Below are 25209 nucleotides of genomic sequence, written 5' to 3' on the forward strand. Positions count from 1 at the left end.
GGAAAAGCCAGGAGAGATTCAGAAGGTAGAAAAGTCAACAGCTATAGATTTCCTTCAGCACTAGCTTTTCTCCTTATTGGAGGAAACTTGGCAGTAGTCATAACCTCTAAGTGAATCACAATTTCTCTCTCTCTTTTTTTTTGTACCAGGGATTGAACTTGGGACCTTGTACCTGCAAGGCAGGCGGCAGAAGCACTGAGCTAAATTCCCAGCCCTGTGAATCACAATTCTTGTTAGATAATTCCCAAGCAGCCCCACTACTGTGGGAAGGAATATACTGAATAGTGATGGGATCAGTTGTAAGGGCCAGTCCTGAGAAGCAGGAAGGGTTAGCTTAATAGTTAAGGCCTTTGGTTAGGAATTCTTAAAGGTTAATGTTTAAGCCTTAAGGTTAATCTCCTTTGTGTCTGTTTCCCTACTTTAAACTTATCTTCATTTAGGAAGTTGGTGTTAATATTATTTGTTTTTAACCTAACTTCCCATGGGGCAGTGATACGAAAGGTCAAATCATTTTCTTTGCAGCCCAGTACCTAGCGAAGTGGCTAGTTCAAGGTAGGTAAAAACAAAAATTTTTTTTTCTAAATCAATGGAAATGTGATTCCTTTGCTTAAATGGCCTCTAACATAGAAGTTGTCATTCAATCCTACGTAGCTACAAAATCCCCCAGTCCTTCCGACAGCAGAGAACAGTGTCCTATGATGGTTTGGAGTCAGGCTGATTCAGTTTGCCTCCTAACTTAGCTACTAACAAGCTCTATAGCCTATGTCAAGTTGTTTACCTCTCTGTGCCTCAGTATCTCATATGTAAAATGAAAAAAATAATAGTACTTACACAATGGGACGTTTTATAGATTCCAGGTACATATTTATCATCCAAAAGTTGTTGGTTATTTTTGCTGTTAGTACACAGGGAAATCCTCTGCCAGCATACATATTTGCTAAGAAAATTATTGTAAAACTGACATTGTAAACTAAGATATTCTAGGCCATATGAAAATAATGATGTTGAGGTGTTTAACAGATCTGTAAAAGATTTCAAATGAATCTCTTAAAGGAGTTGGGAAAATGGAGTTAATGCTGTGGTTCTCAGCAAGGGACGACTTTGTCTCCAGGGGACAGTTGGTAAAATCTGGAGACATTTTTTGGCTGTCACAACTCGGATATGTAGTTTCATCTCGTGGAGATTAGGGATGCTGCTGAATATCCGACAATACACAGGATTGCCCTCCACAGTGAATTATTTGGCCAATAGCACCAACTTGGTTGCTGCACAAGAGAAATCCCAGACACCCAGGCCAGGGACACCTGAGCCTTGGCATCACCCTGAGACCCTCATTTGGCAAAGCCAAACTAAGCTCCTACTCTGGGCTGTGGGTGTGCTTTTGAAACACATCACGATCTCTCTCTGTGAGCTGCCTGCCAGTATCAGGAGCAGCTCCTACACCAGGAATAGGCTGCTTCCATCAGCATTTTCTTGGGTAAGATACTTTTTAATGTTTACAATGTAACCAGGAAAGGTAAACAATTAGAGAACAATTGGGAACGTTTCCACTCATGTCCATTTGTTCTTGGAACTCATGACCAACATTAGAGTCACAAAGAACAGGGTTGGCGTTCCAGGTACTGGTAGACAACAGGGGACATTAAGCACCCACCTCTCTGGCCACAACATGTTGTCTCATACATTGTGTTTGCCAATATCAGGGTCTGTCATTATCTGTTAGATCCTGTGACATTGGTCTTGCCTGCTAAAAGCTTTAGTCTCATTTCATCTCTTTAAAATCTCATTTATATGTATTTGGTGCCGATTTCATTTGTAGCATTACTTTAGTGGGTTATTGTTTTGTTTTGCTTTTTGCTTTTTTTCTTCTCTAATTGATTCTTATTAGATTTTAAAGTTCTGGAAAGAATTATCATATTAGTAAGAATTGAGACAAACCACCTTAAAAGTCATTTATGTGTTTATTCATTGCTTCATCCCCAATGCATCGAGTCCTACAATGCATGATTGGGTCCTACAATGTACGTACAACAGGCCCTATGTAAGCTAAGCTTATAGAAATGAATATAACAGCTCCCAATCTAGATAAATAATATGAATTATTTTTTAAACTGTTGTACATCTTATAATTCAGCAATTCAATTTTTTAAGAACTAACTAGGGATGTGTTCACATGTGCAGGCAAATATACAGATGTAATGATCTTTACTGGACTAGAAGAAAATTGGAAACAACCCAAATGTTGATCAATGTAATAATTGCTAAATAGAAAATGACATATGCATAGTATGGTATTTTATAAAGTTAACACAAATGTTCTACTCTTTTAGGTAATAACACAGGTAAGTCTCCAAGAGATACAGTCTTGGAGAAAAGGTCCCCAGGGATACACACCAAGCTCAGAGAAGTGTTTACCTCTGGGAATATGGGAGGGGAAGGAATGTGGAGGAACACTGGTGGTCAAGGGAGAATTTAATACTTTTCCCCAACACCATTTATTGAGGAGACTATCCTTTTCTCATTGTGTGTTCTTAGCATCCTTGTCAAAGACCAGCTGACTATAAAGAGGTTTAATTTCTGGGTACTCTCTTCTGTTCTATTGGTCTATATGTCTGTCTTTATGCCAGTATCACACTGTGTTGATTACTGTAGGTTTGTTTGTCTTACATTTTGACATTAGGAAATGTAAACCTCTCGCTTTGTTCTTACTCAGGATTCTTTTGGCTATTCAGGGACTTCTGTAGTCTCATTTGAATTTTAGGATTTTTTTTTTTACTTCTGTGAAAAGTGCCATTGACATTTTCATAGGGATTACACTGAAACTGTAGATTACATTGGGTGGTATGGACATTTTAGCAATACTAATTCTTCCAATCCATGAATACAGGATATCTTTCCATGTATTTATTCCTTCTTCATTTTCTTTACATGTTCATGGTTTCAACTGTACAGATCTATAAGGAACAGGAATGGGGATGTTGCCATCGACCCCTGCAGTAGGTCTGTAGTCTCCTATGAGGCACTGCAACAAAAGCTGATAAGAGTAAAGAAAGAAATGAGACTTACAGAGAACTGGGTCTTGGGGACAATCTATGCTGCTCTGTTTAGCAAAGACAAAGGCCCCCAAGGACATCCGGTATTTATTGATTACAAGTGTAGGAAGAAAGTGAGCAGGGTATGCTTTGAAGACATTTAGTGATGCAGGGCCAAACATCTGACATGATGGCACCAAGCAGGGCTGTAAGGGAGAAGGCACTGCTTATCTTGTTTGGAGAGAACAAACAGGAACTGGAACTAGGTGCAATTATCCAGCAACCCAATATCAGTGAGAAGCCATAATTCAAGAGAAAGGATTTTAATTGGGGTCACACTGACCTCATCTGCACATAACTCAGCAGAGCCCTGCCACTTCACAGACCAGGTCTTAGGTCTCCGTGGCAGCCACTGGGGGAGGAGCTCTACTCGCCTAGTCTGCCATCTGACATGCCCATTTGAGTCATGTAGGGCTTTGACCTGACTTCTAATATAAAACAATATAGCCGAATTATGGAAAGCACAAAGCATGTGCCACTTACAGTCCACTAGTACTGGGCAGGGATCTCCTACACAGATCTTTCATCTTCTTGGTTAAATTTATTCTAAGCATGTTTTTCTTTTTGATGCCATTCTAAATGGGATTTTAAAAAATTTTGGTAGACAGTTGTTAATGTATAGAAATGCAGTTTATTTTTGTGTATTGATTTTGTGTCCTGCAAATTTACTAATATTTTTATTTTAAAAACTATAGTTTTATTGTTTATGCATTTTTAATTTAAAACTACTAAAAACCATTAATTATTGCAACTAGCAGGTAGAGTGGTAAGAAAAGGAAGGACTGGCTCCACATGAGTGCATCAGGAAGATTTCAGAGAAATAGGCAAACTAAGTCTTGAGAGGGCTAGCAGGAGTCTGGCAGGCTGAAGTGAAGGGAAGAAGCATTATCACATACAGGAAGACAGTAAAGATGCAGAGAGGAAACCACCCTTGGAGCATTTCCAGTGGACAGGAGTGGATGCTGAGGGGGATGGATCTATCTGGGAGGTAAGAATACACTGGAAAATTAAGACTTTTACATATCATACTGAGGAGTTTTGAACTTTCTCCTGTAAGCAATGGAAAGCCTACAAATGAGAGATGACAGGACCAGTTGTTGAATTTAAAAATGTCAATCAAGTCTCTCCTGCAGATGCAGAGGACAGATGTGCTCATTAGCCAGCCAATTTTTGGCATCACATTGGATCATCACATGCCCATACTGGCTTTCCTTATATGGTGTGGCATGTAGAGACACTTACTATTACTTTTATAAACATTTCAAATATAAAGTGTGAAGTATGAAAATTAAACATATAACAACCAATAACCAGATTTTAGAAAATTTTAAACTTAAAGTACACCATATGTATGGGAGAGTAAGCATCATACAAACACATATAATTAACCACAATAGAAATCAAGGCATAAACATTACCAACATTCCAGGAGGGTCTCTCATGACCTCCTCAGAAATTTCCTTCCTTAAAAGTAACTGCTATTCCAACTTGATCTGGAATTGACTTTCTAGTATAAGGAGAGGTAAGAATCAAGGGTTTTTTTTCTGTGTTGCATTCAAATTGGTCCAGCCCTATTTATTGAAAAGCACACCACTCCAAACCCCTGCATGGCAGTGTCACCTGTGTTGCAGAGCAAGTGACTCTGTATGTATGAGTCAGGTTCTGGATTCCACTATTTGTATATCCTTGCACCAATGCTATATTTTGTAATGCCCTTGTTTATAATTTTTGGTAGTATTGTATGAGTCATCCAGCTCTGTTCTTCAAGATTTAAATGCTATTCTTAACACATTATATTTCTATGTAAATTTTACAGATTTTCATTCATCCCAGAATGCTACTGGAAGTTTTATTGGATTTCATTGAATTTGTGAACCAATTTGCGGGACAATTGCTATCTATACACTATTAAATCTTCTAATTTGTGAACTTGGTATAAGCTTACAACTATTTTAGGACTTCTCAAACTTCTTTCAGTAACAGCTGAACAGTTTAGAGATCCTTTGTTAGATTTATGTCTGTTTTAATTTTTAGGAAAATTGTGTAATATTTCAATTTTTATTGTACAATTTTTGCTGCTTGATATAGTAATGCAGTTGATTTTTAAATACATTTAATCCATTCTGGTTAATATGTATAATCTTAATATATTATCTGAATATAATTGTGTTGTGTGTAAATAATGACAGCCTTATGTATCATTTTCAATTTCTATATCCTTTATTCCTTTTTCTTACCTTATTACACTGGTTAATACCTCTAGTACAATATTAAACAGAAGTGGTAATAACAGACATACTTGCTCTATTCTGATCTTAATCTATTCAATATTTCAACAGTCAGTATGTTAGTTGTAGACTTTTTATTATACTGAGAAAGTTTCCACTTGATCTTAGTTTAATGTTTTTGAGTAATGGTCATGTTATCAAATACTTTGGGGAGATCTAGTCAAATGATCATATGATTTTTCTCCTTTATCTGCTAATGTAGTGAGGTACATGCTTGATTTATAAGTGTTAAAGCAAACTTGATTTCTGGAATAATGTTCATATTAATTCTCAGAGTTGGATTTTTTTGGATTTTCTGAGTAGGTCATTAGATATGTTTCAGGACAGCTTCCTCTCTTCACTTTAAACCTCCTTCTTCTTACTGACTTATAACATTAGCTACAATACTCAATAATAGAGCATAGTGTATTTATATATCCACACACATATATAATGAAATATACATATATATATATTCTTCATTTGTACCTGGGAATGCGTTTGATGGGTTTATCACAAAGTGATGATTATTGTAATTTTCAAATGACTACTACTAATCAGATTAAAGAAGTTTCCTTCTATTTTTTGCTTGGTAAGAGTTACTTTTTTACTTTTTTTTTTTTTTTTTTTTTTGGTACTGGGGATCGAACTCAGGACTTTGCGCTTGCGAGGCAGGTGGCGGAACCACTGAGCTAAATCCCTGGCCCAGTTTTAAATGGAAGTGGGAATATCTTATCCATAGATAATAGTGTGTGTTTTTCTTCTTGAATCTGCTAATATAATGTATACCAATGACATAGTTTTAAAACTATATTCACATGTGACGATGATTTTGAAAATCCCCTTCTCAGCTTTGCTTACTTCTTCTTTACTTATAATTTTTTCATCTATTTCCATGAGTTACATTAGGTTTATAATTTTCTTTCCTTGTTTTGGTTTTATTAACCTCAGAAAATAGGTTGGTGGCTATCTCTTCTTTTAACTTCTCAGATACAATTTGTCTGAAATGAAAATTGTTTCTTACTTTGTGGTTTGGTCAAACTTTTTTGATCTTTGACTATTTTAGAAAGAGCAAGTAGAGATATTTGACTGGCAAACTTATACTCAGTATTTGCTTAATTTAAATGTCTATTTTTTTCTTAAAATAATTTTGTTTATATAGATATTTTTAGAAAACTAACAATTTCATCTAACTTCTCTAATTTGTTGACATAGAGTTGATTATAGTATTTTCTCATAATTAAAAAAAATCGAGGTACAGTCTACATAGAGTGAAATGTGTTATGTAAAATTAGTTTATATTTATAAATACATACATATATCTACTTCAGTAAAGAAACAGAATCTTTAAAATAGTTTAGAAATTACTGTGCCCCTGTAGAGTCATACCTTCTTTGTCCCCAGTAACTAACCATTGTTTTATTTCTGTCACATAATAATCTAGAATATATGTGATTATTCATGAACTTCATAAAATTAGATAACATAAAAATGGAAAAATTAAGTAATTTTGTAAAAATGGAATAACATGTTCTATTTTATATCTTGCTTCTTTTGTTCAACATAACATATTTGTGATTCATCCATGTTGGATATACTAGTAACATGTTAGCTTTCTGTCACTGTGACAAAATGCCTGAGACAACCAATTTATAATAGAAAAAGTTGATTTAGGCTTATGGTTTCAGAAGGTTCAGTGCATGGGTAGCTGGCCCCATTGTTTTGAGCTTGTAGTGGCACAGTACCTCATGTTAGGGATATGGAGCAGAGGAGGGCTTTACATCTCATGGTAGCCAGGAAACAGGGTGGTGGGAGAATGTTGGGGTTTTAATACCCCTTCAAGGGGACAACCCCAGTAACCTAACTTTTCTACTAGGCTCCACCCTCTAAAGGTTCCATCATCTCCCTATAGCACCAGACACACAATGACTTGAAATGTGAAATATCTAAAGGAAGTCCTTGTAAAGAAAGTGATTAAGCTCCTTTGTCCTTATGAATGGAGAAGAGAAATGACTGACTGAAGTCTAAACCAAGTCACTTGTAACAGATTCAGCTGCTCTAGTTATTTCTCATCTCTGGAAGGATGAGGAGTTTGTTTTTGTTTGCTTTGTGGTGCTGGGGATCAGATTCAGAGCTCTGGGCTCATTAGGCAAGTGCTCTACCACTGAACGATATCCCCAGGCTGGATGAGGAATCTAGCAGAGGGAGTCCTATTCTCTGGGGAGAAAAAAGAAAGTTAAAAAAAGAGAAGTTTAATAAAGAAGACTGGGGAGAAAGGGTAAAATTTAAAAGTTCATGTATTGGGACCAGACAAAAGTGACAGTCCCACAATATTGTATACGTACTGAGTGTTGTCAGACTGTACAATTTCCTAGTAGTTAAAATGGTGGAGGAAATAAGTCCATGTATATAGAACCTAAATGCTGTCTGTGCAAAACAATGTTGATTTTGATATTCTCCACCCATTCCCCACTAAACTTTTGAAAAAAGAGATTAGATTTGAGCTTATAGAGTACAATTTTTTGGACTTAATGTAAGAAACATTGTTTTACCCATCTGAAATATCCAAGTATGAAATAAGCTCTCCTGGAGGGGATTGGGTTCATCCATTGGTGGATTTAAGCACAGACTGTAAATGTACTAGGAATTAAAGATTGACTCATGGGCTGGTGTACTAGAGTGATTCTAAGGTTTTGCCAACCCCAACTCTGATTCATGTTTCTTCCCATTTAAAAATTGTCCATGACTTTTGCCTTACCAACATATATGTATCTTCTTTAAATACATAACATTATTTCATTAAGGAAACTATTCAAAAGGTCTTGCCATTAGGTGACAGTGAGTCAGATTTCCAGAAGATTAGGTTTTGCTTAGACTCTCAAGTTATTCCTCTGGTGCAAATGAATTATAAGGGTAGGTTTCAAATTAATGTTTGAAATAGTAAGAAAACAATTATTTTGCAAAGAAAGAATAGCAATTGCCATTTATTACAGTTATTTTTGCTACAAACATCCCAAATTTAGCTGTGTAAAATGACAACCACAAATTGTGCGTATCAGGAGTTCAGAAAAAGCACAACAGAGATGGCTCATTTCTCTTCCAGAATGCCTGACCTGAAGACTTGACAATCTAGAAGTAATTCAGTTGTTGGGGCCGGAGTCATTTAGAGTCATCATTTTCTTTTTCTTTTTGGTACCAGGGATTGAACTCAGGTCCTTGTGCTTGCAAGGCAGGAGTCTAAATCCCTGGCCTGAGTCATCTTAATTAATACATGCAGTGCATGGGCAGGGGTCATTGACAGGAGCACTTCTATGTGGCTTCTCTATGTGGTCTGGCTTCCTCACTGGGTGTATGCTCAGAGGGGACTCCAAAAGCGAGTGTTGTAAATGACAAGGTGGAAGCTACCCTTTATAACTTAGTCTTGGGACATTATGCATTATCACTTCAGCTGTATTCTGTTGTTTACAAGCAAATCATAACCCCATCCAGATTCAAGATGGAAGAGACCTGAACAGATCAGCAAAGTCACAATGGAGAAAGCATGTAGTATGAAAGATGATTTCACAGCCAACACTGAAAACTACGATATGTTGCACTGTTGACATTCCTCTGTAATATCATAAAGATGTTTCTCACATCTCCCAAAACTACTTTCCCTTCCTCCCACCATTCTGGAAGCACTTGCCTCTCTGCACTCCTTATTATAGATAGCAATGATTTGCAAGTTACTTCCTTTTTCTTTTATCTATTGCTACTTTTGATAAATATCATCTCAAGGCATACCACTCTTTTATCTTCTTTATTATTCCTTCCTTTTCTCCCTCTTTCATGTCCCTTTCTTTGCTCCATTTATCAGTGTGAGGGGGTGATTCTCAACTCTTAAAATGAATGATAAAAATGTGGAAGAGGATACAAAGGAAAAGGAGGCTGGATGTTTGGACATGTGCTTAGGCACAATGGGCAACCAGCATTTTCATGTGCTAAGGAGGCCTTTCTAAGAATCTCAGAAGTCTTTCTCAGCCTTTCTGGGTAAGGCAAAATTCCCTTAAGAACAAGATCTTAAATGAAAATCTGTATTTAGCCAGGTGTGGTGACATACACCTATAATCTCAGCACTAAGGAGGCTGAGGCAAGTGGATCATGATTTTGAGGCCAGCCTGGGCTACAGAGAGAGTTTAAATCCAGCCTAGACTGCATAGTGAGACCCTGTCTCAATAACCAAACCAAACCAAACAAACAAAACACTCTTTTATTTTTATCATATTTTATTTCAATTATATTATATATATAATTTTATTATATTATATATAATTATATATACAGCATAAATAAGTTTTTGTAGTTTGGCCTGAGATTGGAATATGTATTCCAAATTCTTTTTTTTTTTTTTTTTTTTTTTTGAGACAGGGTCTCACTGTGTAGTTCAGGCTGGCCTTGAACTCACTATGTAGCTCAGGTGGCCTTGAACTCACGGCAATCCTCCTGCCTCAGCCTCCCAAGTCCTAGGATTACAGGAGTGAGCCACCATGTTCAGCACAAATTCTTAACTAATGACTAACAAATGAGCTTTAGAAACCTCAGACCTTGCAAGTTGAGGGTGGCCCGTGTATGCTGATGAGGCCTGGAGCAGTGGATGACTGCTTAAGTAGGATTCCCTACTTGCTTAAGTGGGGAATCCTGGCCCAGGGAGGAAATCCTCAGAGCCAATAAAGTCAGAGCCTCACTCTGCTAAATTCTCAGAGCCTCACTCTGCCAACTGTGGCACACAGCCAAGTTATCAGCAGCCTTTAGACTCCAAAGCCTCTGGTCCTTCCATTCTGCTCTCCGCTTTCCTGGAGTTAGGCAGCAGGGGAAGCTGAGAAGGTAGGCAGCCTGTTGCCCTGCCCCAATGAAACCTTACTTTTCAAAGTCCATTCTGGAACAAACTATAGGCTCCATCAGGTTTCTGAGAATTTGTGTCCTGATTAGGGGCTAAAGAGGGTAGATCTCTACTAAGGAAACCCAAATAAAGCTCTGCACTTCAGTAGGAGCTCCCTCAGAATGGAGGCAATGAATAATGTGGAAGATTAGAGTGTGGAATAAATCCCACGATGGGATCTTGCAAGAACTTTCTCAGTTAAGTATACTGGTTATCAGATTTAACCTGACGCAACTATAACTCACTGTCGGGATTACTAATTCACGCAAATGTGACCTGACCCTTATGAAATTATAGGAAAATAAGAAAACAGTTGTGGCTGGGATTGGGTCACAGGAAAACATATCCAATTCTCCAGTGAAATAAAAAGCATGGAATCTTAGGAAATAAAACAGACTCTTGAAGTTAGAGCTACAAGGAAAAATGTTAAAACCTGCTTTAGCAGGTCACCCACCTGCTGGCCATCTCTCATCATCAGCTAAACACATGCTCTGCCTTCAGTCCTGCAGAAGCCAAGAATCAGTACAGCACTATTTCTCATCTTCAGATTGTACAGTGAAATCAGTGATTGATCTTGCCCACTTCTTTACCACTCCATGCCTCTTCTGTCATTCCATAAATCCACTGCCCATCAGAGTTCTCCTAGGACCACACATTCCCCCATGCATCACAAGTACTTCCAGAAACAGTCTCTCATGGAGACTACCTTAAACATTGCTCTATTCCTAGGAGTTTTTTTTCAATAGGTCCATTTTCACATGGGGATAATTTTCTAATTGGAAAGCAATAGACACAACTTATATTCATTTTTAAAGAAAAAAATCCTCAGCACTAAGGAAGTTAGAGTTTCCCTGCTGGGATGTTAGGCTACTGAATTATTCTCCTCCAAGCTATTTGTAGACCCATTAATTGAGAAATTAAAGAAATAAGGGCACATATGCATATGTAATTAAACTGCCCATTTGTTTCACATCCTTGCTGAAGCAAGGAAGATGTTAATTTTCTGGTGAGTTTCTCTATGCCTAGTAAATCTTGATAAATTCTGCACTAAGAAAGGACTGCTCCCACCTTTAATGTGTCAGAGATCTTCCCCCTTCCTTCAAGCAGATTTAGTTCTTTGAAGAGTTAATGTCAACTATAAGGAATATTTCTGTTTGTTATGCCTCTTGGCACAGTGAATGCTAATGGGCCCTTCCTGCCATTAAATGATAAAAATTTCCTATTGGATTTTGTGGTTTGCCTGAGGCTGTGGGGAGGGGTTTTCCTGAGACCAGCCACTGGACTGCTGCTTTGTTTTCAGCACACCATTCATTTCCTCACTGTTTTGCTTTATCCAAAACTCTATTTGATTTCCCTGTCTGTGGTTCTCCTCCCAGGCTGGTGTCTGCCGTCCATCACATGCTGTCATGCTGCCTCTGCAGATTCATTGTCCTCTTTAAGAGGATTCTGGAAGAAATGATCATCCATGCCTTTGGCCTCTATGTGTATCAGCTCTGATCCATTCCTTTCTACGGTTAATTGGCCCTTCTCTCCCATTTTTATTTCTAAGGAAGAAAACACATATATGCTTTCCTCTAGGAAAAAAAACACATGATAAATACCAAAGTAAAAGAGAAGAATTGTGCTTTGCACAGATTTTAAACAGCCAGCGATAATGACTGGCAGCAGTTCTTTCCATATTTTTTACACTGATCATTTTCAGTAATAATTTATTTTCCCAGGTTTTTTCCAGGACAGCTCCCATTTCAAATATTCTTCCCCACTATTGTCCCTTTAGATAAATGTATTTACAAATAAGAAAGAAATAACAACTCCTCCGGTGATAAAATGTATCCTGAATTTGAAGCCCCAAAACTATAAGCAAGTTGAGCATCTTAGGAAGCAGAGATGGGTGTTGAATGGCACAGAGGCAAATGTAGCATATTTTTAAAGGGTGTGTGTGTGTGTGTGTGTGTGTGTGTGTGTGTGTGTGTGAGAGAGAGAGAGAGATTTTGCTGCAAAGTAGAGGAAAATACTAAGAGATCAATACATAAGTATAAATAGGTGAATTGTCAAATTAAAAAAGAAAAAGTACATATTAGAACCAAATAGATATGGAATCTTGACTCCATCTAATATGTCTTGAGCCTCAGCCACATAGGAAATGGAAATACTACTACTCACCTGATACAGTGGTTCTCAGGCTGAGAGAGTTAAGGCTTGTAAAGTCCCTAGCATAGTGCCTACCACAAAGTATTACTTTTAAAAATGAATATTCATGCAAGAATTCTTTGAAGTAGCATAGCTGTGTTACAGTTAAAATGAGATTTCCTAGAAGGGCTGAAAGGCAGCAGGTGAGGAGAGAAGAGTATATGACATTCCTTACTATCCCACTACTTTTACTGGGGCTTGTTTTAAACCAAATGAACCTAGCCTCTAGCTTCTGGCAAGACCTGGAGCCCAATAGTTCAGGAGTGGATGAACTAAGCACTCTAGTGGCCCCAGGGCTTTCTTGGATGGCACTTGTTAGAGATATGGTGTCACTTGTGTCCTCCTGGAACATAGATCTAGCTCTAAAGCATCTTAGAGAAACTCTGTCCTATCCTGATTGCACTGGCAGGGCTGCTGCAGGGAAGTTTGCCTATCAAATGAATCTGCTTGCCTCTTCTTCATCCTGGGGCCCACAACATGATTGAGGAGCGATTTGCTGCCTCAAACCATCCACAGGTGGCCTGGGGATTTAGCTCAGTGGTTCTGCCGCCTGCCCCAAAAGGGCAAGGACCCGAGTTTGATCCCTGATTAATGCTCCCATTACAAGCTTGGCTTTAATGCCCTAGGAAGCTTGGCAGCATCTGTTGGTGAATTGTTTTTTAGAGCAGATTCTGGAAGAGGGTTCTGAGTTAGCTATAAGTAGGAATGGATCTAATTAACCAATGGCTCTCAAAACTCGGTGCCTTCAGTCTCATCTGGTGGGCTTATTTAAAAATGCAGACTCCTGGACGCTAACCCCAGTGGTTATGATTTAGTAGCTACTTCAATAACCTAAAAAAATGAGTTTCTCAATGTATCTGGCGTTTGTTGGCTCCTGTGTGCCAACCTCAGGCTAAGGGCTTAATGTACATGAACCATTCCTGTTTGCTCTCTGTGCTAAGAAGCAGCTGCCACTGTGTAGAGAGCTGGAGAAATCAAGGTATAGTAAGGTTATCTTCTCACTAAGGTCACCCAGCAGTTCAAACTCAGTTGGTGGGTGATCCCTGAAGCCTTTTCGACATAGGCCACTCTTGCTTGATTCACAGTCTCACGCCCATGAGCTTCTAACTGATGCCCCAAACCTTCTTTATATGAACTGAACTAAATTTGTTGAACTTGGATAGGCTCCATGGTGGTGAACATATGGCATGCTTGTTATTGTGCTTTTCTTTTAAGATAAAAGATGTTAATGTATGAGGTTTTTTTCTAAAACTAAAATCTCAGTATTCAGGTTGAATTGCAACTTTGGTACTTTGTGATAAATGTGTGGGTTTGGGGTTGCAGTTTGGGCACTCGGTCTCTGAAAGGTATGCCATCACTGGGCTAAGTATATGTTTCTAACTTTGCTTATAAAACAACCAAAACTTTAACAGCACTTTCTAACTGTCCTTCTGAGTAATCCAGAGCCCTAAAAGGCCCCATCTTGCCTTATAAAAGAACGATTACTAGGCATAAAAGAAGATCCAAATGTTTCTTACCCACCAGTAAAAAAAATCATTGCACACATCTTTATACATATTTCTTGACTCTGAAGTAAAGATGTAATAAATCACTATTTCTGTAATTCTTTTAGGTTTTTTTCTACATTTCAATAGCAATAATGTCCTTTCAATATGTGTTTACATCTTGTTAGTCTAAACTGGGTGTAAGACAGTTTGAACTGGTTGGCTTTATTATTTTTCTGGTATTTGTTACAGACCACCCCTTGATTGCTGGTGTTGGCTCATAGACTACTTAGTCCTTGCTTGCTACAGTTCCCCAGAAACATTATTGTTATGCTTCCAAATGGCACTCCAGAAAACTAAATATTATTGCATCAGCCATTCTACATAGCATGGCTTTTGGATGCTACAACTGAGCCCAAAGACTGAAACCCTTTGTTAATTTCACTAGCAACAAAAGCATGTGTCTATTTGGTAAAACATAAATAGGGATCTCTAAACATGGAGAAGGAATTTCCACTTTCAGTTGTAAACACTAGGACAAGGATAACAATAATTTTGAGGAGCTGTTAGGAGAGTCTTTCAGATGTTTTACTTAACCACCAGGGGAATCCAGTGAAGGCATAGGATACGGACAGACAACTCCCCAGGTTATCTGGAGGTTGTGCTCATAATTTGAAATACATTAAACTGGAAGCACTTAATGATTGATTTTCTAAAGTCTGGATAACTAGAATGTATATGCTAATCTTAAGTACAGGTCTCCTATTTTTTATGGGCAACAGAGTGGAGCATTGTTCTGGAATCTTTTTGTCAATTAATAAAGCTAGATTAGATTCTAGAACCTCATTTTCAACACATAATATTCCATTTCCACTAATTAGAGCCACTGCAACCAACTGTGCTGGGCATTCAGGGCCCTGGGGCTCCTGGCTGAGCCTGAGCGGGGTTGAGTGGTCTCTCAGCCCACATTCTGCTTCTGAGACTGACACCAGGCTGTATCCACCCAAAGGCCTCATCTGCCAACAAGGCATGCACCTGCAGGCTTGGCCACCCAGGTGGAACCCAGGTCACCTAAGGTTCACCTGTCCTCTCTTTCTTGCTCATGCTACATGATAAATGTGTCTGTTGTTACTAACAATAAAAAGGATAGAATCAGGAACAGAGTGTGGAGCAATGAGTCAGAGTATGGAGTTTCTTACAGACAATATTATTCTGTTTCATCTTATAGTTGACTGTTTGGATACTCATAAATAAATGTTAAATATTATTTATAATACAAATAATTTCTCATGGTTAAAAATTGAATTTCAAGCCTCTAGTGAATTAAATATAAACAATTAACAGAGAAGTATCTTGGAGGAAAAGTAAAGATGAGTTATTCCTTTAAATAAAAATTATGCTAAACTTTAAAAGGAGGTAACCATAACAAAGGAAAATGTGAAGTGATACCAAAGGACAGTGCTTAGCTTATAAATGCCACAGCAAATCCCAAGCCCTTGAAAAGGGAGTGCTATAAAAAGCAAACATGAAGCTCACTGCAGAGACCCCGTGGTAAACCTGAACAAAAGCACCAGCAACTCAAAGAGGTAGATTCATTCATCCAAGTCTTTGGAGGTTCTGCTTCCAAGAACCAAGGCGATTTTGATTTCTCTTTCTCTCCAGAGGATACTTAGCAGTGTCTGGAGACATGTTTGGTTGTCATAGTTGAGGAGCAGTATTGTCATTAAACAGAGGTTAAGGATGCTGCTAAAACATTCTACAATGTACAATACAACCCCGCCCATCCATAACAAAGAATAATCCAATCCAAAATGTTATCTGGAAATGTTGCTCCATCAGGACTGCATTCATCCCTGAGCAACACACACACACACACACACACACACACACACACACACGCACATGCTGGCACAAATGCTCTAAATAATTAAGAGCTTTATTTATCTTTCAGAATAAGTAGTACAGAGGTTGCCAGCCCAAAGCTTATGTTACAGTTCAATGATGTCATTAAGAACCCAGAACCCCTGGAAAGGGTCTTAAAAAATTCACATTTTAGCTGGGTAACTTATCAAAAGCCAATTGAGCTTGCTGGTAATAAAGAAAGGTCATAGAATTTTACATAGGCCAGTGATTGGGTTGACTATAAATACTCCTTTCCTTTTCTGAAATGCCTGTGCCTCTAACCTGCTTTAACTGCCCAGCAAAACTCAATCCAAGAATTTCAGTCTTGGGGACAAGGTGAAGTTCAGGGCCAGAAAGGGACACTGAAGAGAAATAAATTTTTAAAAATCTTAAAAATAAAGTGAATGAAATGGAGCTTTTCTTACAGGAACAGTAGCCAATAGGTTGGGTCTATCTCTTTGCAGACAGGTGCATAATTCATGGTAAGAAGCCTTAGACATCTGAGAGTAGAAAAAAAGAGATGCCAATTGGGAAAGAGATATTAAAGTTGTTTTTAATTGAGCAAGGTTAACGATTAAAGTAAAGCCTAAGGTAAAGTCAACAGCAAATTTAAAAATATAGTGTGAGGATTTTACAAAGGTTTTCTGACAACCAATATATAAATAAGTAGAGGGAAAGAACAGAAAAGTCAAACACAGATTCCATAGTATTATTACAATGCAAGACCCAATGATTAAGACAACAAATATCATAATCATAAGTCTTTGAGTCCATCGCCATTCCATCGCAGTCCAGAGTAAAGGGTGCTGAAGTTTAATCTGAACTTGGAGGGAGAGTTGAATGATATTTTTCTAATTAGTACAATAATGAATAAAATCTTCCATGGATGTGAAAAGGAAAATGGTATCTGATGAGACATATTTTCCTGGCCATGACCTTGTCTATAAGTCAGGGCAAATAGGTGGATTGACCACAGAGACATCGATCCTGAAGAGATCAGGCCATAAGATGGTCTCTTTAAAACAGCGTGGTTACTCTCTGAAATTGTCAAAGAAGTTCCCAACGCTTAACTTTTCTTGCCACCCTACTACTTGTGCATTTGTTGGTGGTTTCCAGGGGCAGCCGTTATTTCCAAAGGACCCCATAATCTTAAAGTGGCTCATTATGCTAGCCTAATGAAACAGTCCTTTAAATGGGAAGCCCTTTAGTCAATTTATAAATGAGACCTTGGCAGCCACAAAACAAATTTCTGCTAAGCATTTCTTAAAAGACTGCTTAGGAGGTGGTAGATCAGGATTTATGGAGCTCTAAAATGGTCTCTCTAGAAATTTGGTACTTTTTATTTCTTTTGCTTTTATAGTTCTGTTCTGATTTCCCTTGAAACAATATTTGTATCTCAGAAAATCTTTTATAAGACTGAAAGATTTATACTTTTTAAACACTTATTCTCTCTCTGGGAACTTCAGTGTGTTGGGAAGGAAAGCTACTTAATTCTATGTTTTGAAGAGCTCCTCAAATACAGTGGAAGATGTCAGTAAATACTTAGTAATCAATTTCAGAGGCATTTTCACAGAATGATCAAAATGGCACAGCTGTACATACATTGTGATTAGAGTGATATGTTTTAACCTATTTAGAGTTTCCTTAACAGCATGTTTATTATAACAGCATGTGTTTTGAAAGAGACTGAGGGAGAAAAAAATAAATCTGTACATAATGACTGTGAGTGTGTCCTCCAATTGCATTTCTATTTCAGGGACACATAGGATGTACTTGAAAGGTCACTGATTAGTCCAGTTCTGCATCAGTCCATCAGTGTTTTGAAACAGTCCGAAGAAAATAATAGCCAGTGGAGGTTTATCAATATAATAAAGTAAAACAGGGAAATATGGTTTATAGATTATTTTCTCTAAAAGGATGTTTTCAAATCCAACAGAAAGGCAGTGTAATGGCACATTGTGGACATATTTCACTGATTTCTGAACAAACTTGATTTCTAGATTGGATGGTTATTTTACATTAAAATGTAGATTGATCTGGCAAAGTTTGGAACAAAATTTTATTGAGTAAGCATCACAGAAAAGGATGTTATCCTGAAGATAGTGGAAACCGTCTGGTGCTCTACTACTTTTAATGTCAAGCATCACCTGTTTTAGTGCAAAACAGCTTGATTACCTTTGAATCAACAGGTCCCTGGGTTGTGAAGTCCAACCCATGGACCTGCCTATCATTCATGACCACATTGGCAGCTGATACAAACACAGGTGCATATATGCACTACTACTTCTCCCTTTTTGCTCTTTTTCAATCTTTCACACAACTGACATGAGTCTAAAGTCTTCAGTTTTATTGCCTGGCAAACACACTTAGCCATTCTACCTCACTAAGAAAACCCTGGAATTGTTTAGGTGTCAGTTAACCACATGTGACAGTTCAGGTTGTCACTTTAAATGGATTTAACTGTATTAAGAGAATGCTGGAGAAGTCACGGGAGTACTACATTCAGTAGTGGATTAACCCACTGATGTTCATAGCTGATGCACTGTTAGGAAGTGGGGCCCAGTTGGAGGCTGGTCAGTAGGGGTGTGACTTCAGAGTATATCTCTTACTGAGGCTCTTCCCCTGTACTTTGCTTCCTGGCCGTCATGAACTGAGCAGCTTTGTTCTGCCATGCCCTTCAACCATTATGTTTCTGCCTTAGAGCCAATCAACAATGAACTGAATTTCTTGAAATTGTGAGCCAAATTAAACCTCTCCTCCTTTAAGTTTCAGGTGTTGGGTATTTTGTCACAGCTGAGCAATACATCATGTGTCTCAAAGAAACCTGACTTTTACCTAGTACTTGCTTCCTCCTCTCACCCAGAGGAAGAATCTTGACTGATGGCATATGGTACTTCTATTCTTCTTCACTTTGGTTCAGGAATGGGCTTTTGGTACAATTTATAATTTTCTCAGTGAAATATAAAGTGAAGACTGTGAGAAGATCCTCAGAATATTCTCAACTTTAAAAAGTTAAACAGGCATCTGAAATAAGCAGACATTTCTCAGACAAAGAAGTAAAAGAAGCAAATAAATATATGAAAAAATGTTCAACATCACTGGTCATTTGAGAGATGCAGATGAAAACAACACTGAGATTCCACCGCACCCCACAAAGAATGGCTGCTATCAAGAAATCAACCAGTAACAAATGGTGGCAGGGGTGTGGGGAGAAAGGGACCCTTCTCCATTGCTGGTGGTAGTGCAGACTGGTGCAACCACTGTGGAAATCAGTATGGAGATACCTCAAAGAACTAGGACTAGAGGTCCCATTTGACCCAGCTATTCCCCTGCTGGGTATCTTCTCAAAAGAATTAAAGAATCATACCACAGTGATATATGTGCACCCATGTTTATAGCAGCACAGTTTGTAATAGCTAAAGCTTGGAAGCAGCCCAAGTGCCCATCAACTGGAGACTGGATAAAAAAGATGTGTTTTTTTCATAAAATGGACTACTACTCAGCCATAAAGAATGAGAAACTAGAGACATTTATAGCTAAATGGATGCATATTGAAGCCATACTCTTAAGTGAAATAAATAGGACATACATGTGTAAATACCAAATAGTTTCTCTAGTGTGAGAAACTGAAAGTGTAAATAAGGGTTAAAATGATTAAAATGAATAATTGATAATTTGAAATAGGAAAAAAGGTCCAAAGAGGTAGGGGTGGTGGGAGGGGAAGGGGAAAGGAAAGAAGGGAAAGGAAAAATTATGAGAAAAGAAAAAAAATGGAAATGAAGTCTATGTAAATAGGGAAGGGTGAAGGGGTGAAGGGTGTACAGGTAATGGGGAAAAATAAGAATCAAGATACATCATGTACAGGTGCAAACACCCAATGATAAATGTAAACATATTGTATACCTAAAATATACCAATAAAAGAACTTAAGAACAAAAATAAATAAATTTTTTTTAAAAGTCCTTAAGAGCAGTTCTTATCTTTTTTGGAAGTCGATGTCTACATCAATAAGAGCATCCATCTTGGAGCCACAAGAGTAGCTAACACATGAGGTGACAGAGCAGAAAGAAGGGAAGAAACCAAGTCCCTTATTACACCACTGAGAGGCTGAATTAACCCACCCTCTCCACTAGTGGTGACCACCATGTCAATACAGTGGGCCCTGTGATGTGCCTCAGATTCCTTCTTCAGGACAGAGGCACTCATTTCTTCAGCCATCAGAAATATTCCTTCTTCCTAACTTGGGGAGTTATCTCACTACAGATGTGCCCCATCCCTAGGGGAAGGCTGGGTTCTGATTTACACAGGGATACAAAGTCCAAACCACATTTCTTCAATGGGGAATAATCAAAGACTACCAAACTCTGGGGCTTCTGATGGATCAGCTAAGGCTTTATTTCATTACAGTTTAATGTCTTCCTTTGTCCAGTCCTGCTCGCCTTATTTCTATGTATGTGTTGCTCATAAAAGCACTTGCCAATAAATCTGCACACCAGACTCCATCTGAGCCTATATCCAGTCTCACTAAGCATACATTTAAATAATCACTTCCTTGCTTTTCTTTTCATTTTGCCACCTAAAGACACATGCTTCTATAAACACTGTATTTTACATTTGCCTGCCACATCCCCAAGAAGATTCTCCTAGAGTTATAGTCATACATCATATATATATATATTATATGCATATTTTATATATATATATGTATTTGAATGCCTGCCTTTTTCACTAAATATTATGTTTATAAAATTTCATGAATTACTGTGTAATGTTCAAACTTTATTAGTTTTCATTATGTTTACTGTACTTTATGTAGATAGTCACCATGATTTATTATTGATAGACATTAGGGCAGTTAGAGTTTGGGGCTCTGGTAACAATCTTGCTGTGAGGAGCCCTGTACATTTCTCTGATACACACAAGCATGTGTTGATGGTTAGGACACTATCTTTAATCAAGTGTCTGTTCAAAATTATTTCTCTAACAAGTGCCTGTCTTTTTCTTGCTAAGCTCTGAGATTCATTCTGAATCCTGGATATAAGCCATTCATTCCCTTTATATGTTGTACATGCCACTGCTCTCAGGGGCTTGATTTTTCACTCTCTTAATCATGAATTTTAATAAAAATAACTTAACTTTAATGTGATCAAGTATCAGTGTCTTTCTTTATGCTTAGTGCTTTTGAATTGTGATTAAGAAATATTTACCTCTCCAATGTCATGAAGATGTTTTTTGGTGTTACTTTACAGATGTTTTATTATTTTGTCTTATACTTTTTGGTCTATAATCTACTTGCAACTGTTTATAGTGGATAGTGTAAAATCCTTTCATTTTTCTACATGAATATTTAAATGTTCCAAAACCTCAAAAAAACACCATCCTATCTCTCTGCTCTCAGCAACACTATTTTCATAAATCTAATGTCTATATATATGTGGTTCTGATTCTGTTATGCAGTTCTAATGGTCTATATTTTGTTCTTTATATCAATACCAAAGCCTAGTAACTGTTATAATGCTGTAATTAATATAACTAAGTATATGTAGCTTGTCTGTTAGACTTAGGCCTCACACCTTAAGAATATTTTAGGTTTTGTTGATCCTTCATATTTCAAAGAAACCTTTTGATTAGCTTATCAAGTTCCATAACACTCCATTGTCCCTGTACTCCATTAATTCCCACAAATCAAACTTTGAACTGGGATCATTTTCCTGTGTGTGAAAAAATCCTAATTATTTTCTTTGTTATGTGTTTACTGATGACAAATCTGTTTTGTCTTTATTCTTAACAGATATTTTTGCTAGATATAGAATTCTAGAATGGTAGTATTTTCTTTTACCACACTAAAAATACTATTTCTATATTTTCTGAATTCCATTATTTCCATGAGATATTAGTTATATAACTGCTGTCTCTTTGGAGAGAATTTGTCCTCTTATACATATTAACAGATATTTGATAGTATATATATATGCTAATATAGGTACTACATATATAGAGAGATCTTGATTGAAGTTTTTTATTTATGAATGTATTTCTTTTTGAAAATTCTTGGGTGGTATATCTCTTTAAATATTGACTATGTGCAATTCTTTCTGTCCTCTCCTTCTAAGCCTTCACTTGCATAGATTTTAGATATTTTTACTGTCACCACAATGCTGCTACCTCTTTTGTTTTTCCATCCTTTATTTTCTGTGCTTCATTCTGCATATTTTCTTCTGACCTGTATTTTAGTCAAATGATTTTCTGTGCAGTTCTGTACAGTCTTCTGTCAAACCCATTCACTGAGTTGATAATTTTATTGTACTTTGATTTCTAGAATTTCTATTAGATTCTTATTTGAAACTGCTATTTTTTTAAAAAAAAATAAATCCCCAAGCTCCAGCTTGATCTTCATCTCCTCAAACACTTTAAGGACAGTTATCTTTAAATTTATGTTTGATTCTAGTATCTAGAGCTGCTGTGGATCTTTTTCCCATTGTCTGTTGTTTGTCCTTGTTTGCATTTTACCTTGCCTTGTCTACTCATGTATGTGAATTTATCTGATTATGTTTTAGATATTTTATTTGAAATTTTGTTTGATAAATTATTTGAAATCTAGGATAATTTGTCTTCCTCATATGAAGGTTTCCATTTTTTTCTTCCAGCCTTCCATAGGTATTAGTACTCTATCACCATAATCCATCTCAGGAATTAATAGTTGCTAGGTCATCCAGATGTTTCAAAGGTAGACTACCTTTGAAGCCCAGTTTAATTTCACATCATCCTTAATTCTGGGATACAGATTTTCAGAGTCTTGATTCAAAAGGCTTCTATGGAGAATAGAGTCAGACCTGAAGCCCAGTTTGTCCTCCTACACTAAGAGGCTTTCAAAAGCAGAGCTTAACCTCCCAGATATCTCTTCTGTATCAGTACATGTCAACAGGGTCAAAGCAGCTCCAAATTTCAGGCTTACCTCTTTGGATTTCTGTCATTTCCTGGACATTAGAGTTGTAATTTTTCTTTACTATTTTAGCTCCCAAATGTTCTCAATTAGATCTTTAAAAATATTTTTCTAGCTTTTATAGTTCTCCTAAATAAAAGAGTAGGTCCAGATTACCTAGTTTATCATTACTAGAACTCTAAAAATTTATTTCACTCAGCAGAGATAGGCCATGTCTAAGTTACTTTTCTCATTGCTGGGACAAAATACCTGACACCAACAAGTCAAAGGAGGAAAGATTTATTTCAGCTCACAGTTTCTAGAAGTTTTAGTTCATATTTAGCTGCCTCCAAGGCAGAGTGGCATGGCACAGGGACATGGCAGAAGAGAAACAGTCCATGGTAAGACAGGCAGGAAGCAGCAAGCAGCAAGCCTGCCTTCCCTCTCTCTCTTTATAGTCCAACCAGGATATAAACTTATTGATTGGTGCCAACCACATCCAGGGTGGGGCTTCCATGATCCACACCCAGGACTATGCTAATCCAATCAGTGGACTAATCTAGTACCACACACCCTTAATTCCAGTATCACATGCCCTAGATCCAACTAGCTCCTCATGAGCACATGAGGCTTTGGGGGGATATCTAGATATAAGCTATAACAGACTTTCATATATTCTATTAAAAATAAAAGTCTCATGATCTCCTTTAATATTCTCTTATATTGCCTATTTTTCTCCTCTTATTCATTTGAAAACTCCTCAAAAGAGTTTCTATTTTGATACCTCCAGTTCCAGATCCACTTTTCATCTTTGAGGACTATGGATTTTATCTCCAACATTCCACCAAAACCTCTTAGCCAAAAACTCTCTGGTCAAGGCCCTGTGACTTCCATGATGCCAAATCAAATGGTCTAGTCTCAGTCCTCATCTTATATAGCCTTGCTGAGGCATTTAACACACTTTCTTCACTATGATTCCAGGAAATCACATTCTTGTGATTTTTCCCTTAATGCTTACCTAATCATTTCCTCTAAATCCTTATTGCTGAATCATTCCCAACCTGTAAATTTTTTAAATCCCCTGGAGTTTAGTTCTTGAACTTCTCTACCTATATTCACTCCAAGATGATTTCATCCCATCATAGCTTTAATTCTAGCTATTCAATTATGACTCCCACTTTTGTATCTGTAGGCCCAATCTTTCCTCCTCAGCTTACTCCTTAATATCATCCTCTTGGAAGTCAAGTAGACATCTCAGACCTAACATATCCAAAACAGCAGTATTGCTTCTAATCCTAATCTTTCCTAGTGTTTCTGATCTTAATAAATGGCATAACCGTTTAACTAGTATTTTAATCTCTAAACTTTTCTGTCATCCTTGATTCTAAATATATTATGAATTTGATTACTTTTCCAATTCCTTGAGTATAGCCCTGCTTTATGTGTATCAGTTTTAAATGGTAGAGTTGGAGAAAACTCAACTATGGCAGCTTAAACTAGAAATCGTCAGAGAAGAATTCCTGAGCCAAATCTTACCTGATATCTGTTTCAGTAAAGTTTTATTGGAACACAGCCATTCTCATTCTTTTACATATTATGGCTGCTTTTTTTGCTATAATAACAGAGTCAAGTAAGCCTAAGAAATTTAGATCTTTGACAGAAAAAGTTTCTGATCCCTGGCTTTAGGGAGTCATCAATAAGTTCCTGTAAAGGATCCAGAGGCATGCTGTCAAGAATGGATAAAGAAATCCAATGATGTCATGAAGAACACAAGATCTTTCTAGCTCTCTACTCTCATTCTTGACATTGCTTCATAGTTCCAAACTGATTACTGCACCTCTAGGCCTTGTTTTCATAGTCTAAGAAGGAAGAAGGTAATAGGCTAAAGACCAAAGAGAAAATGTTTCATATCAATCATTTCCAGTTAGCAAGAAAGCAAAGATCTTCCCAGTGCTTTCTCAGCAGGCTACCCTTCCTTCTCATTGGCCAGAACCATGTTATGTGATTTTCCAGATTGTCCGGTGTAAAGAACAAAAGGAGAAGAGGTGGAGAACTGATGTGAGCCAATGTGCAGTGTGTGCCATTTGAGGGGAGTGTCCTCCCCAGGATTGCCCAACTGGTCTCTCTGCTCACCCACCTGCCTTCACAGGCTGCTGAATACACTGAAACTGGGCTGGTCTTTCTCAAACACAAACCTCATATCATCACTTTGTTCAAATCTTTCAGTGGATCCCACTAAGAATAAAAACCAAAGCCTCACTGAATCTGACCCCTTGCTACTTCCCAGTCTCCCTCCTACTCTTTCCTCTCCAATTCATGCTCATTCAGCCACATCAGCCTCCTGTATGTGCTTCAAACACAAAGATGGAAACCTGCCTTGGGAGCTGTGCTAAATACATCCTGCTCCTGGGTCTTCACATGTTTTCCTCCCTCA

The 25209-nt window shown here is 37.5% G+C and overlaps 1 long non-coding RNA gene across 1 annotated transcript in view; it reads left to right on the plus strand.

The window, feature by feature from the left end:
• The first annotated feature begins 425 nt into the window (after positions 1-425).
• LOC147829234 (uncharacterized) overlaps positions 426-25209 on the plus strand; it is a 53716-nt gene continuing 28932 nt past the window's right edge. Inside the window, exon 1 of the long non-coding RNA XR_015449345.1 lies at positions 426-552. This is a non-coding gene — a long non-coding RNA (uncharacterized LOC147829234). The remainder of the gene's footprint in view (positions 553-25209) is intronic.

The sequence above is a fragment of the Heterocephalus glaber genome, unplaced genomic scaffold (assembly GCF_053883595.1).
Source record: "Heterocephalus glaber isolate CG9 unplaced genomic scaffold, H.glaber_assembly_v1.0 deba00000676, whole genome shotgun sequence".
NCBI lineage: Eukaryota > Metazoa > Chordata > Mammalia > Rodentia > Bathyergidae > Heterocephalus > Heterocephalus glaber.